The sequence below is a fragment of the Lissotriton helveticus genome, chromosome 1_1 (assembly GCF_964261635.1).
Source record: "Lissotriton helveticus chromosome 1_1, aLisHel1.1, whole genome shotgun sequence".
NCBI lineage: Eukaryota > Metazoa > Chordata > Amphibia > Caudata > Salamandridae > Lissotriton > Lissotriton helveticus.
The window spans coordinates 1,348,768,898-1,348,784,492 of NC_136057.1; positions in this window are offsets into that span (position 1 = coordinate 1,348,768,898).

Genomic DNA, 15,595 nt, shown 5'->3' on the forward strand with positions numbered 1-15,595 from the left:
TGTGAGAGTGTGGAAAGGAGAGGCAGAGAAGAGTGTGAAAAGAAGAGACAGAAGAGTGTGGACAGAGGGGGAAAGAGTGTGGAAAGAAGAGGCAAGCAGGGGGAGACGAAAATGGGAGGAAGAGGAGGAAGGCAATTTGAGGGGAGTGGCAACGGAGAGAAGCACGGAGAGGGAGCTTAACACTGAAACAAGGGTGAGAAGCATGGAGCGGGAGCCCTAAAGTGCAGTAGGGGAGAAAAGCACAGAGAGGGAGACAGAGTGCAGCAAGGGAGAGAGGAATGGAGAAAGAGCCTGAGAGTGCAGCAGGGGAGAGAAGCACGGAGAGTGCAGCAGGGGAGAGAAGCACGGAGAGGGAGCCTGAGAGTGCAATAGCAGAGAGAAGCACGGAGCGGGAGCCCAAGAGTGCAGCAGGGGAGAGAAGCAATGGAGAGGGAGCCCGAGAATGCAGCAGGGGAGAGAAGCACAGAGAGGAAGCATGAGAGTGCAGCAGGGGAGAAAACCACGGAGAGGGAGACAGAGTGCAGCAAGGGAGAGAGGAACGGAGAAGGAGCCCGAGAGTGCAGCAGGGGAGGGAAGCACGGAGCGGGAGCCCAAGAGTGCAGCAGGGGAGAGAAGCATGGAGAGGGAGCCCGAGAGTACAGCAGGGGAGAGAAGCACAGAGAGGAAGCCCGAGAGCGCAGCAGGGGAGAGAAGCACGGAGAGGGAGACCGAGAGTGCAGGAGGGGAGAGAAGCACAGAGAGGGAGCCAGAGTTCAGCAGTTGAGAGAAGCACAGAGAGGGAGACAGAGACAAGCAAGGGAAGAGAAGCACAGATAGGGAGCCCGAGAGTGCTGTTAGGAAAAGAGGCGCGGAGAGGGAGCCCGAGAGTGCAGCAAGGAAGAGAAGCATGGAGAGGGAGCCCAAGAGTGAAGCAAGGGTGAGATGCACAGACAGGGAGCCTGAGAGTGCAGCAGGGGACAGAAGCATGGAGAGGGAGACAGAGTGTATCAGGGGCGAGAAGTACGGACAAGGAGCCCAAGAGTGAAGCAAGAGAGAGAAGCAGGAGAGGGAGTCTGAGAGTATAGAAAGGGAGAGAGGCATGATGAGGGACCCTGCGAATGCAACAGGGAGAGAAATGAGGTTGAGAAGATGGGTTGAGGAGAGAGGCATGAGAGGTGGAAGACAGAGCAATGGAGATAGACCCGGGAAAGGAGTAAGCATGGGGGAGATGAAGATGATAACAACAGGGAAACAAGCATTGGCGGCCCCTTTGAAGTGAAGCTCACGGCCTCGTGGCCGTGAAAGCGGGATGTAATTAGGGGGGAGGAGAAGTGAGGCCGAGCGCGCACTGTGCACGCTGGGGAAGTGACAGATGCCTGTGGGAGGGAGGCTGATGGCTTTGATGTGGACACGCTTTCCGCTCGAGTAATCCACACAAACTGTCCGAAATCCGTGATGGTTTCAGACCTTGGTTTGGCCTCTATACTCTCGCCTATTATCCCTTGCGGGAATAATAGGCGAGACCTAAAAACCAGAACTGAAGACTTATTCAGGGCACAGGCTGAAACTCCCTTCTCGGCTGCAGACACTCTGCTCAGCTGCAGATGGTCCAAGGTTAGAGGCAGGTACTTCAGCTATGCTTAAGATGCTCCCAGCTCAGCCACAGACACTCCTTGCTCTGCTGCTGACAGGTCCAGAGCAGTCTGTGCCTGTGTAGCCGTAATGAAGGTGGAAGGAAAAGGAAGACAAGTAGGCTTCGCAAGCTATGAAAGACTAAGCTTTATTGCGTGAATCTCAGTAGGAACATGGCTGAAACACACCACCTCCAGACCCTCAAGTAGAAGGCCACGTGTGTGCTCCAAATGTTTAGTATATTTCACGGACCCTGTAACTGGGGATTGTTGACACACCTTCTGTCTGTCCTGTATCTCCGAGTACTGGGAGAGTAATGACATTGAATAGACTGGTAGGGAGTGTGTGTCACAAAACAGTAGTGCTCCAGAGATAACATGCATCAGATTACTTATTTTTAGGAGTTGCTTTAGTATGAATTGATTATTTATGGCAAACGTTAACTTACTGGGAAAAAAATGGAGGGAACTCTGAGGAATGGGAATCAAATGCATTTTCTTCGGATATCTTGTTGGTTTATCACGTGTTATGTTCTGTGCTTGATTTTGCTTTGAGGCAAGTATGTAACGTAGTCTAGAGAAGTATGTGCTCATGAGTAATATAAGTATTGTCTATACCCTAATTGCAGGTTCTGCATGTATAATCACACGTGCCATATATGTTTATGAAGTGCCTCGGTGTCGTACCCTCTTTCTGGGCATGGGAAACCTGTCCAGGATCTTGTATAGCAGTGGTTCCCAAACCTTTGACTCCTGAGGACCCCCATTGAGTCACCACTGGAAGCAGGGGACCCCCAAGCAATTTGTATGAGTTAAATTTCAAATATTAAAACAAATTCGAAAAAAAACCACATGTGCACACAAAACAAATACTCAAAGTACTAAGGATTTTGGGGCCAGATGTAAGACCATTTCATTTAGCGCCTCGCAATTGGCGACCTATTGCGAGTAGGAAATTGCGAGTCGCTAAATGAAATGTACAGCAGTGTGTTTAACACTGTTTGGCATTCCCAATGGGGTCGCAAATTGCGAGGCTCATTAATATTAATGAGCCTCTCGCAATTTGCGAGCCAATTGGAAATGGCAGCTCTTCCAGGGATGGTGGCCTGCTGGGCTCAGCAGACTACCATGCCTGGGACTGCTTTGAAATAAAGCAGTTTTAAAAAAAGAAAAATGTATCCCGTTTTCCATGCATTTAAAAAAAAGAAAGAAAATTAAACGTTTTCGTTTCATTTTTTTACTGGTAACTGCCTTCCCTTAAAAAATAATTTTGCATGCATTTGCAAAGGGGAAGGGGTCCCTCCCATTTGCGAATGCATTACTGTCTACTTGAAGTAGGTGGTAATTGCGAGTGTTTTGCGACCGCAATTGCAGTCGCAAAACATTTGTACATGGTTTTGAGACTTGCTATTTGGAAGGGAATGCCCCTTCCAAATAGCAAGTTGCAAAACCTATTTAGCGAGTCGCAAAACAATTGTGACTCACGAAATAGGCTATATACATGGCCCAATAGGTTTTTGTATGTGCAAACGGGTTTAATTTGTTTTATAGCATCTCTCATACCATTGTTGGATGTCAGAGCACTTTACATCACACACATTTAGAGACAATGAATCATACATGTAAATCAGTGTATAGAAAATCTTACATAAGGTAAAGGGGACTACACGGTGCAGTACTCACATGTCATTCATACTGGTAGGTATTTTTAAAGAGTGCTTGGTCTGGAAAAGCAAAAACTCAGGATTCACAACATAACACAGTGGCTAGCACTGACTTTAACATTAAAAATTTATTTCCACCCAATAAATCTTTTTAGCAGCATCGGGATAATGAATGACTGGGAAAAAGCATAAGTTACTAACTGGTACCATGCAGTTTGCAAGCAGCTCTTTGATGATGGTTTTTAGGTCCCTCTGCTAGATTACAATTGTCACCTATGAAGTGCACAGCCACAAAAGAATCTCTGTGACAAAAGCAGTAACCACGGACCTATGCACATAAAATATTGCTTTTTAAAATGCATGTTACACGTTCTTTGCAGTAGGCACATTAACCCTCTGTGCTACATAACTAAGTCAAAGCGGCCACTAAACAAAACTCTCTTCTCTCCAGCAGGTACATTAATCATTGGCATTATCTTGACACTTTTATTGTTGCTGGAAAGCTGCTAATTATACAAGAAACTTTTCTGTGTTTTAAAACTGCTGCCTGCGGACCCCCTGGGAATCGGTCACGGACCCCTGGGGGTCCGCGGACCACAGTTTGAGAAACACTGTTGTATAGTATTAGACTTAGACCATAGGGAACTCACTCTATGCATGTAGCAGTAGTATAGTAATATTATCAAGTGCACTGGTTAACAGTGTAGGCAGGAAATATACTAATATGAGCAACATCTTTTTTTCCAGTCCCTGAGCCTATCGGTACTGTAAAACACCACTGAAGATCACCCCAATTCTATTTAATGATCAGTAGCACAGATTTGTAGAATTTGCCTGTATGGTGCACATGCGCTATCATTGAAAGCTATTGTAAATTTGAAATAGCTTAACAATGGCCCCATACCTACTGTTACTTACCATTGGTCGGCTCTCATCTTCTTGCTTCTGATTGGTCAAAGCCTCCTGCTGCTTCCACTATGTCTTTAATGCTTGCCGACATCCGGTCGTTACCTGGAGCTTTGACCTAGTACAGTTTCAGTGCTCTGCATCCTGTGTCCTTCTACTGGCCGCAGTCTGTACAGGTACTTTTTTTCTCTTTGTAAGAATGCACTCCTTAAGAGTGTATGTGTTTGCAGGATCCATCTACCTTCTCTTGATCCCTTCCACCATCTCTCCCGTCCTTGTTGTCCTAACCACCCTCCAGCTTCTTTGTTGTCGTCCCTCCTGCCCCCTCCCCACATTACTACAACAAGCATTTGCAATGCAATATGTCTCGCATTAGGAAAGTTTGAGCTATTGGTATTGTAAATGACAAATGTTGTATTTAGGTGTTGGTTTTGAAAATAGCTAAATTAATAGCTTTGTCATATACAATGCCAATGGTTTTAACTTTCGCAAATGTGACACCTATAGCATTTGTAATGCAATATGTTTTGTATTTATGTGACTTAGATGTATTGATATAACAAATAACAATGGCTTTAAAAAAAAAAATAATAATAATACTTCAATAAAAGTTATTGTAATTTATAATGGCAATAGTTTAAACTTTGTAAATAACTTTTGTGAAGATTATGTTCAGTGTATTTTATTGTGACGAAAATCCAAGAACAGAAGTGAAATATTAACATCTTTTTGTGACATTTGTAATAAAGCTTGAAACATTGAGAGAACATATTTGAACCAGTTGTTGTTGAATTGTTGCACAGATTGATGCTGTGGTGGCGCTGAGTGATGTTGTGGTGGTGACGAGTGATGCTGTGGCGTCCAGTGATGCTGTGGTAGCGCAGTGATGTTGTGGTGATGCGATAGATAGATGGATTGAGTGCGATATAAAGATAGAGTGAGGGCGATAGATAGCTAGAGGAAGGGCGATAGATAGAGGAAGGGCGATAGATAGAGGGACCCTTTCAATCAGATCAGAACCCAACTTGCTTACCTTTCGAAAGCTGTTAAAAACTTGGCTTTTCAATAAAACTCCCACCTAATCCCCCTGTTCCTTACGCTCCCCACTCCCCCCTCCTCTGCTCAACTATCCAGTTTTCTATAGCGCTGGGACGCCCCTGGGTAGCCATCGCGCTCTACAAATTCTCATTCCATTCCAGGGAGGGCAATAGATAGAGGGAGGGCGATAGAGTGGGGGAGGGTGATAGATAGATAGATAGATAGAGTGAGGGAGATAGATAGATAGATAGATAGATAGATAGATAGATAGATAGATAGATAGAGTGAGGGCGATAGATAGACAGATAGATAGAGTAAGGGCGATAGATAGATAGACAGAGTGAGTGCGATAGATAGACAGATTGAGGGAGGGTGATCGATAGATAGATAGAGTGAGGGCAATAGATAGATAGATAGAGTGATGGCGATAGAGTGAGTGCGATAGATAGACAGATAGAGTGAGGGCGATAGATAGATAGATAGATTGAGTGAGGGCAATAGATAGATAGATAGGTAGATAGATAGATAGATACATAGAGTGAGGGCTATAGATAGACAGAAAGATAGAGTAAGGGTGATAGATAGATAGAGTGAGGGCGATAGATAGATAGAGTGAGGGCAATAGAAAGATAGTGAGGGCAATAGATAGATAGAGTGAGGGCGATAAAGTGAGGGCGATAGATAGATAGACAGATAGATAGATAGATGAGAGAGGAGTTGGCCTAACGGCTAGGGCGCTCAACCTCGGACCTTGGGATCTGGGTTCGAGTCTCAGTAACAACGCCAAACATCCTGTGATTCCGGGCAAATCACTTAATCTCCCTGTGCCTAACAAAAATAAATGTGTGTCCTCATGTAACATAACTGGTGCTATGTAAAGTGCTCTGATACCGGATTCGGTTCGGGTCAAGTTCGCGCTATATAAAACTCTGCAAAAAAAAAAAGAAATAGAGTGAGGGCGATAGATAGAGTGAGGGTGATAGATAAAGTGAGGGCGATAGGGGTGCAGAGAGAGAGGGGTTTAGAGAGAGAGGGGTGTATAGAGAGAGGGGCGAAGAGCGAGAGGGGTGTAGAGAGGGGGTGTAGAGAGGGAGGTGTAGAGAGGGAGGTGTAGAGAGAGAGGGGTGTAGAGAGAGATGGGTGTAGAGAGAGATGGGTGTAGAGAGAGGGGTGTAGAGAGAGGGGTGTAGAGAGAGAGAGAGAGGGGTGTAGAGAGGGGGGTGGAGAGATAGGGGTGCAGAGAGAGAGGAGGGTAGATAGAGAGGGGTGTAGAGAGAGGGATGTAGAGAGAGGGGTGTAGAGAGAGAGAGGTGTACAGAGAGGGGTGTACAGAGAGAGGGGTGTAGAGAGAGTGAAGGAGGTCCTTTATCTAAGATGACTTATTCATTACACTTCCTTAATTCACCAAGAAAACGTGAGAATATATCTTCACATTACCATACATTGAAAACGTCTTAAAGTATGTGCTTGCAACAAAGTGTAAACCGATCAGTGGCCTGTTCACTCACACTACAGATTTTACATTTATTCTCCTTGCCTGTGACCAGAGGATGCCAAAGACAGTGTTTGACAAAGCCTTGCAGTGATCTGCTGGACAACAAGCTCTGGAATTGCACAGAGGGGTGCGGGGAGCGGATTCCGGATCAAAAGCAGCTGGGGTGTTGTCTATAAACAACAAGTTCTCGGCATTGCGTGGCGGGGGAGCAGATTCCTTTGAAGTGTGAGTGCGGAGAGAGGCTCACAGGCTGCCAAATGGAGCAGCAAGTAACAAGAGAAGTTGTGCAGCAAAAGTTTCTAAGAACACCTTCAATTTCCACAGCCAAGAAACAGAAGTCCACGCCTGGTTGTGACTGCAGGCTGGTAGGCTTTTCATTTCAACGAGCCTGAAATGTTGAGAGGTAGCGCCTGGGGTACACCAGAGAAGTGTAGATGACTCACGGGTTAAATGATTAGGGGCATGTGTCGAGCAAGCACTTAAGTAGTCTGTTCCAATAACTAAAAAAAAAACTAGTTGCGCTTTCCACGATGTTCTTCCTTCTTTTCCCAGATCACTTAAATTAGTTGTCCCTGCCCTCCTGGAGGCTCAGCACAGCTCCCTGCAGCTCCCGGTGCAGCATGTCTGGTGGCAAATATGTGGAACGCCCGCTCTCTAAACCGCTGTCATGCTCGGTGTGTGCGGTGGGTCGTGGCAGTGGCATCACGGGGGTCTGAGCCAGTGTAGCCCAGGTATGTGCTACTGGCACACGCTGCACCTATCGCTCTGCTCGTCTCTAGGAGGAGCGGGGCGTGCACGGACGCAACCCCCAGTGCTCTGTCCCCTCGCTGGCTCTGCTGGGGGAACGTGATATGTGCAGATGTGGGTATGAAAAGGTGGCATTGTCCACTCGGCCACGGTGTCTATGCGCCGTTGGATTTACCGAGCTACCTTGTGACATCTCTGGTATTACATAGGTGTGGGACTGGGGGCGGGGATGGGGGTGCGGAGGAGGTTGCTGCGGAGTTCCTAGACTCGGGCTTGCACTTTCAGATTAGCAACTGCAGCTTTCCAAGGGTTCCAGGTCCGTATTCCTTGTGTTTTAGCATGTGGTTTAAAGGGGACAGTACCAATGTTGAGGCTCCCGTGCCCCACACACACGCTAGGTTTTCCCACGTGTCTGGTGTGTCTCCCCTCAACTAAGACCATCCTGCAGTTACCCGAGTGGGGAAGCTTGTTTTGCGTGCGTTGGTGAATGTACCAGAGTACCGGGTGGTGCAGTAGGTGTGTGCGCGCTGGTACTGGGTGGTGCGGTAGGTGTGTGTGCGCTGGTACTGGGTGGTGCAGTAGGTATGTGTGCGCTTGCTTGAGTGTTTGTGTGTGCATGGTATGGCGATGTTTGTTTGGAGGTTAGGCGAATGTCTGAACTGTGTGTTTGGCTGTAAACGCACGTGTTTGGAATACTTACCTTTTTTTCTACAGTACTGACTATATGCTTCTACGTGTGGCTCGGCTTGGGGGCATTGGAGTTTGAAAGTATGTGTGTTTTTGTTCGTACGTGTATACTTGTGATCATGCGACTGACTGTGACTGAGGACTTGCAGGTTTTTAAACCAGGCCATACTCTGTTGGCGAGGATCTCACGGAGCAATGATGATGAAGACTCTACGGCACGGAGCTCACCTCTGGGTTAGGGGAGTAAGGTACCGGGTCCACTATGGAGAAGATGCTGGTGCGGAGCGGTGCTTTGTTCACGATATTCTAGTAGGGCTCAAGGCGGCTTCTTTGTGAGTGAGGTACATGTGGGACGCGGTCCTTTGTGCAGAAGTTGCTCCTGTCCGGCGTGTGAAGGTGAAAAAAGAACAGCAAGACTGTGGTACTAGCATAGATGCAAACGTCTGATCAGGGGAGGGACAGTAGCTTTCCCACTGCTGTTTGTTAGTGTAGCTAGCGTGCAGCCTTTGTAACATGCTGGGCTTTGAACAGTTGAGGGAAGCATATGCAAATCTGTCTCGTTAGGGGACAGAGAGTGCTTGTTAGGACCTGCCTAGACAGTGTATGCAGTTCTTCGAGACCTTTAACAAAAAAAAGTAAATAAACGGAGCGCGGTGTCCCTGAAGCGGGCACCGTGCGCTGAATGAAAGTAAGCATCAGACCTGTACAAGCTCTCGGCATAGCGGGATGGGGGAGCGGCATTGGGTGGCGGGTGTGGGGGAGCGGATTCCTTTGAAGTCTAATGCAGAGCGCGGGGTGCGCACAGAGACGTGTCTGGAAGCAAATGGAAGCTGTTGAGAATGCGCGTGGTTGTGGCAGCTGTTGAGAATGCGCATGATTGTGCCTCACATGAACTGTACGCGATCCACAGCTAGGTAGACTTTTCGGACCGCTTATCGCCTATCAATTCCTATGGGATAGAATAGGCGAGACCTAAAAAGTGCTAAGATGGCCAGTCCTGGGCGCACCATAGTACTTTGTTTTATATAGTTTAAGCCATCTTTAAAAAAAACATTAACAAAGCTTTGTTAATGGGTATTTTGCAGATAGCAAAGCAGTGTGTAATGAAAACAAAGCATTTTTATGGGTAGTGTTTAATTATTACAATGACAAGGCAAACCACCTCACAAACATATAACTTTTCAGCAATCACGTCCCATGAGTTTTTCCTCAAGTAAGGTAAAAGCGTCAGGAAGTTGCATAGTTGTGTGTTGTTTTTTCTTTGTTAACACCCAATTACGAATACTTTGCTATCACGTACGTTTTGTGAATTCAGAGTTCAAGCAGTCAACATAAATGGGTTAAGAAAAATGCAAGGGTGTGAATATTTTAGCACAAATCATCTTTGATTGGCGAATGCGGCATTCAGCTTTTTATTTAGCATTAGTGACTTTTTGCGGGTATTAGTCTCTGACACCGCTAAGCAGCCACTCTACAAATAAAGACTTTTAATAGAGACATGAAGACACAGTAGATGGCTACCATTTTTAAACCTATGACCTTCAATTCGCTTTCCGGAAGCTGCACAAATGACCGGTATGGCAGTCAGTAAAACAAGCATTGGTAAAACCAATAAGCTGTGCCTCTGTGAAATCTATTGATTTTGTTAATGTATTTTTAGACATGTTGGTTTAAAGTTTCAGAATATAAAGCATTAGGACACAGCCAGCTGTGAGCTCATCATAGTGCTTTTTTTGTTTTAAGATAAGTTACAAAACAGTGCAGTGCAACATGCCTAAAAAAGAAAACAAAAGCTCTATTACGTGGTCAACGCAGGACACATCATAGTGTTGTTTCTTAAACTTTAAGCCATGTTGCACAGTAGCTTGTAATGCTGTGCAGCACATCTAAAAATACATTGACTAAATCCAATATATTTTAGAGGTGAAACCTATTTGGCTTTGCCAATGCTTATTTGCCTTTGTCACACCTCCATTCGGAAGAATATCAGTGTCTTTTGATTGATATTTTGTTATCCTTTTTATTTGTGCTTTCATTTTCTTTTTTTTATTGTAGAGCCAATCGATTCTTCTTGGTGGTGAATCCTGTTTGAGGGTGCAGCTTTGGCAGACCTGTACATTATGGAGTTGTGGTTGGTAAGCAACTCATTTTGCAATCTTTTTATTTAATGTGTACCCTCGAACTGTTTGTACAATTATTGTTGACTGCTGTACTGATTTTTGAATATTTCGCTTTTTGCGTGATTGTCTTTCAAAGTAATGTATTGATTTGTGCACATTCTATACTGCCTTGTGATGTGTGCAATGTGTTTTGTGTGTGTGTGTTTTCCTTTCCAGTGGGCCTTCTTTGGTGCTTGCTGTGTCTGTGCAGACTAGGTCCAGTTGATCCTCAGTCTACCTGTCTCTTGCAAGTAGGTGGTATTGTTTTTTGAGTATATCGGTCTTGGTGTGCTTTGTACTGATTGCCTTTTCCTTCTAGATTGCTATAAACCAGTAGTTTTACTTTCTGTTTGATAAAGTTTTATTATTTATTTTACACAGTGTTGTTTATTGTTCACTTACTTGTTGTGTTACTTTTACTAGCAAGGATTATGTTTAACTGCAGGTTGATGGCTCAGCAAGTTGTTGGTTTGCTTTTTGAATCTTCCTCTGACCATGGTTTTGAGACTGACTCTACATCTGAGGCAGAGGATGAAGTCCAAGATTCTGGCTGTGAATTTATTGTCTGAGAGGAATCATCTGATGATAAAGCCATTATCAGTGCGGAGGAAGTGCTTCTTTTAGAGGAGGACACGGATATACAAATAGTGCAGAAAGAGGAATTTGGATTGCAGCTTGGGGCTGAAAAGGCTCCCATTGGAAGTGCTGCACTCTGGGTTGTCCTAAAAATGGTGTAGCCTGTGTTGCATGCCTTTAGTGGTGTCGCAGGGTGTAGAGTCAATACTGAAAACATTTTGCCTATCTATTTCTTTCAGTTGCTTATGGAGGATGTATTTTTGGATGAGATTGTTCACCAGACAAATTTTATGCTGAAAAGTACTGAGGGACAACAGTGCCAAACGTAAGTCCCACTCTAGCACCAGTAAGTGGACTCTCATTAATCTGAATGAGATGAAGTTCTAGCTTAACTTTTTTGATGAGATTGATAATCAAGCCGTCAATGTCTTCAGATTGGTCTACTAGTTCCTTGATGGCAACTGCTATATTTCCTGCAACCATGAGTGATGATCGGTATTTACTTCTGCTTTGGAGGCTGCATTTTGTTGAGAAGGCCACAGCATTGCCAAAGGATCACTCTGATTGTGACCGTCTCTTCAAGATTCAGCTTGTCCTTGATCATTCTGTAGATTGTTTTTCAGAGATCTATGTTCCAGGGAAAGCATTAGATGTGGATCAGTCTTTGGCCCTGTTAAAGTTCCATTTAGTTTTTAGGCAGTACATTCCAGGCAAGAGAGCACGTTTTGGCACTAAGTGTATATGCTGTCAGAGTAGTACTGGATGGCCGCTCCTTCTGCCACCTGGTGGCTAAGACCTGGAACACACTCCCCATGCACCTCAGAGCCTCACCATTACTCCAGCAGTTCAGGAAAGACCACAATGCCTGGATGTCCAGCCAATAGAAACAGGCAGTGTGATGCCACAGCATGAGCTATGAGTCCCTAGAGACCCTCGTGGGTGAAACAGTAGCGTTCTACAAATCCTGATTAATTAATTGATATGTCTATGATTCAGGGTGTACACTTCTAGGGATTCTTCTATTGACCCCCTGGTTGTCCGTCCACTTTTGGAGCCAGTGAGAAAATTGTGTGGGAGCTTGGTAGAGGACTTTTTTAACAAAGGTCAACCTTTATATGTAGATAACTTCTACACTGGTGTGTAGTTGTACATGGAATTGTTCAAAGTGGACACTGTTGCATGTGGCACATTCCACTCTAGCAGTAAAGGTTACCCAAATGAGCTTGTATGTAAAAAAAAAAAAAAACCTTCAGTGGGGGGCACTGCAGTGCCTTTTCGTAGTGATGAACTTCTAACTTTGGAATTTTCAGACAGGAGAGACGTCTGAATGCTTACAGCCATTCATGATGAAAGTACTTCACCAGTGACTGTTTGGGGTCAGGTTGCTGAAGTGCACCCACCTGTGTCTATTTTAGATTACAGTAAGCACATGGATGGTGTAGCTAGAGTAGATCAAAGGTTGGAGCCTTACAGTGCTGTTTGTAAATCATACATTTGGTATAAGAAGTTGGCTGTTCATTTGTTTAATTTGGCAACCTTCAATGCTTTTGTTGAATTCAAGGATTGTTCTCAAGATTCGAAGATAACTTTTGTTGAATTTCAGCAGTCTGTAATAGGCAGCCTTGTTATGGTTGAGCAGGCAAGTGTTCTTAGAGTCTGCATAATACTCACATGAGGATTGGCTTTTTCCTGTAGTCTGCAACCATGCTAGCTCACTTGACATCTGCAGCAATATAACCTATGAGGGTGTCTGACCATGATGCAGTACAAATATGGCTCGACCGGAGATGTTGCGCCCCCTGCCCCTGCACAATGGAGGCAAAATCTATCCACTGCAAAATGCTCAACAATAAAAAGTGCCGCTGGGGCCACCTCACCGTGCATTTGGACCACAATCAGGACACAACAAAACTCTCCAGGTATTCTCTGGGAGGCCAGGAAGGAAACAGTCAGGGGGGGACATAATGCAGGAAACAGCACATAGGAAACAGGAGGCTCTCCAGAAACAACATACACTGGAACAAGTGATTCACACACTCACAAAAAAGTACTCCTCAAATCCCACACTGGGTATGCTGGAAGTCTTATTACAGGCTAAACACAGCCATAGTTCTCCTTACACTTCTAGAGCAGAAACAGCCCTCTTTTGTGCTGAACAACACCATTATGAACGAGGTGAGAAAGCCAGACTACTTCCGACCCTACAGGCCCGCCAGCAAGGGACAGCCCATACCATACCAGACATTCTTCGAGCTGACAGCACTCCCTGCAAACACCCACTGGATACCCTAGAGACCTTTTGAACATACTACGAGGTCTTATACACCTCTGACACCCATATCACCCCACGGATATAATGGCATTCCTGACAAAACTCACTCCCTAGACCAACCACGGTCACAAGTCGACACTGCCATTATGGAAAACGAGATTAGGGAGGCGATAGAAGGTCTACCATACAATAAGTCCGCCGGTGCAGACTGCTATCACTCTGAATTTTATAGAATGCATCTGAAAGAGACACGTTAGTGATAGTTTCCTGACCTTAGAATGTTCCCCAGGCATCAGACTGGATCCGGAAAGTTTTGCTTAGCAGTACCCCTGCGCCTTGGTAGGTGGAGTCCTGCGGCTTCGCGTCCGTTACTGGCGTCTTGAGCGCCGAGATTACATCACGGAGGCTACTGAGGCACCAACCATGCGCGCTGACGTCAGTTCTTTCTTTTTCCGCGTCTAAAGCAAAGATCCGGATTGAGCATGTACCTCAGTCATTTTTTGACTACTTTTTGTCTCCCCCTTGTCTCCTGTTGCAAGTAGGGATGCACGGCTTTAAGTCTTGTGGGCCGTGCCGCCCTAACATGTCGGTGGTGGACCCCCAAAATGTGTGCCTCTACTGCCTGGAGTCTGATCATGACTGTCAAGACTGTCGAGCCATGGCCCCGAATACCTTGCGGGAGCGGTGGCGGAAGTTGCTGGAGGTCCGGCACTCCTCTCACCGCCGCTCCGGGTATAGGGGCCGTTCGCGGGACCGGAGCCGTCGCTCCTCGGGTTCTTAAGTTTCGCCTTCAGATTCCGGTAAGCAACGCCATAAAAAGAAGTCTAAGAAGCGTGTTCGCTCTCCGACGTCCCCTAGTCGCTCCCCGGAGGTGGACGAGCGGTTCCTCTGGAGTCGGGTAGTCCCGCGGCCTACCGAACAGTTACAAGAGATTCTTGCTGCCATGGACTGCCTTTTTAGACCCCGGGCTCCCGCCGGCGCGCCTTAGGGCCCCGCAGTCCAGATGCTGTGGGCCCGGCGGCTCCAGCCCCGGCGCCACAGGATCCTGCACCGCCGGCTCCTGCTCCACGAGGTGCAGCGCCCTTGCCTCCGGCCCACCCTTGGCGCCGCACTGGGTGCCGTTTATCCCACCCCTGCCCCGTTTCTCGGACCATTTCGTTCCGACCTGGGATCCGGCTCCGGCTCGACCCAGACTGGTGCCGTATACAACGCCACTTGCCCCCTCTCCGGCTCTGGCCCTGCCACCGCAGCCAGCTCCCTCAATCCGGAGCCGGACGAGGACTGGGATGGCTCCGAGGACCCCCTTGCCTGGAAATGTGACTCCGAGTAGGATTGGGTGGACGACCTTCAAGATGCGGGCGAGCTTGATGTGTCTTTTAAGTCGGGGTTTGCCTCTCCGCCTACTTTGGAGGTGGGCGCTTCCTATACCATGGTGCTGCGTTGGCTCTCCATCTCGACCTCCTTATGGTGGCCCTTAAGACAAACCTCCTTACGGAGATGCTCCTGACGGTATCTACGTTGTCTGAGCCGCTGCTCCCTTTCAATGAGGCTCTCATCGAAGTCCTCTTGGGTACTTGGTTGCGACAGACCTTGTGGGTGCCGGTGGATAAAAATGTCGCCAGGCGTCATCGCGCGGTGACCCCGCCTTCTTGACCACTCACCCCACGCCGGGGTTTCGTTCCTTTCGTGGCCACGGCAGGGGCACCCAGGCACGCTTTTCCAGCAAGCCTGTGCAGAACCAGCCTCAGCGCGGCCGAGGATTCCGCAGGGGCGGGTCTGGTAACCAGCGGGTGGGTCAGTCCACGTCCACCTCTGCTGTTTCCGCCTCTAAGCCTTCCTAATCCGAGCTTCAGGGAGCACCCAACACCGGTGGGTGGCAGAGTCCGCCACCACCTCCACCACTGGCGCAAAATTACAGACAAGTGGGTGCTGCAGATAATCGGCCACGGTTACGCACTCCCCTTTGTGTCCTCCCCTCCGGCCATGCCGCCTTGGCACCACCACCTGTCGGGGGATCATTTGACTCTTCTCCGTCAGGAAGTCTCGGCCCTCCTGGCCAAGGGGGCCATAGAGCGAGTTCCTGGACAGAAGTAGGACATGGTTTTTATTCCCTCTACTTTCTGGTCCCCAAGAAGGACAAGGGGGGCCTGCGCCCCATCTTGGACCTCCGGGACGTCAATTGCTTCCTCCGGAAGAAGTTCAAGATGCTGACTCTGGCTCAGGTCCTGGCTGTCCTGGACCCTGGAGGGTGGCGTTGAATTTGCAGGATGCATATTTTCACATCCCCGTCCTGCCGGCCCACCAGCCCTACCTGCAGTTCACGATACGCCAAGAGCATTTTCAGTTTGCCGTGCTCCCCTTCAACTTTACCAGTGCCCCTCAGGTGTTCACGAAGGTGATGGCAGTGGTCGCTGCTCATTCGCACAGGTTAGGGGTGTCAG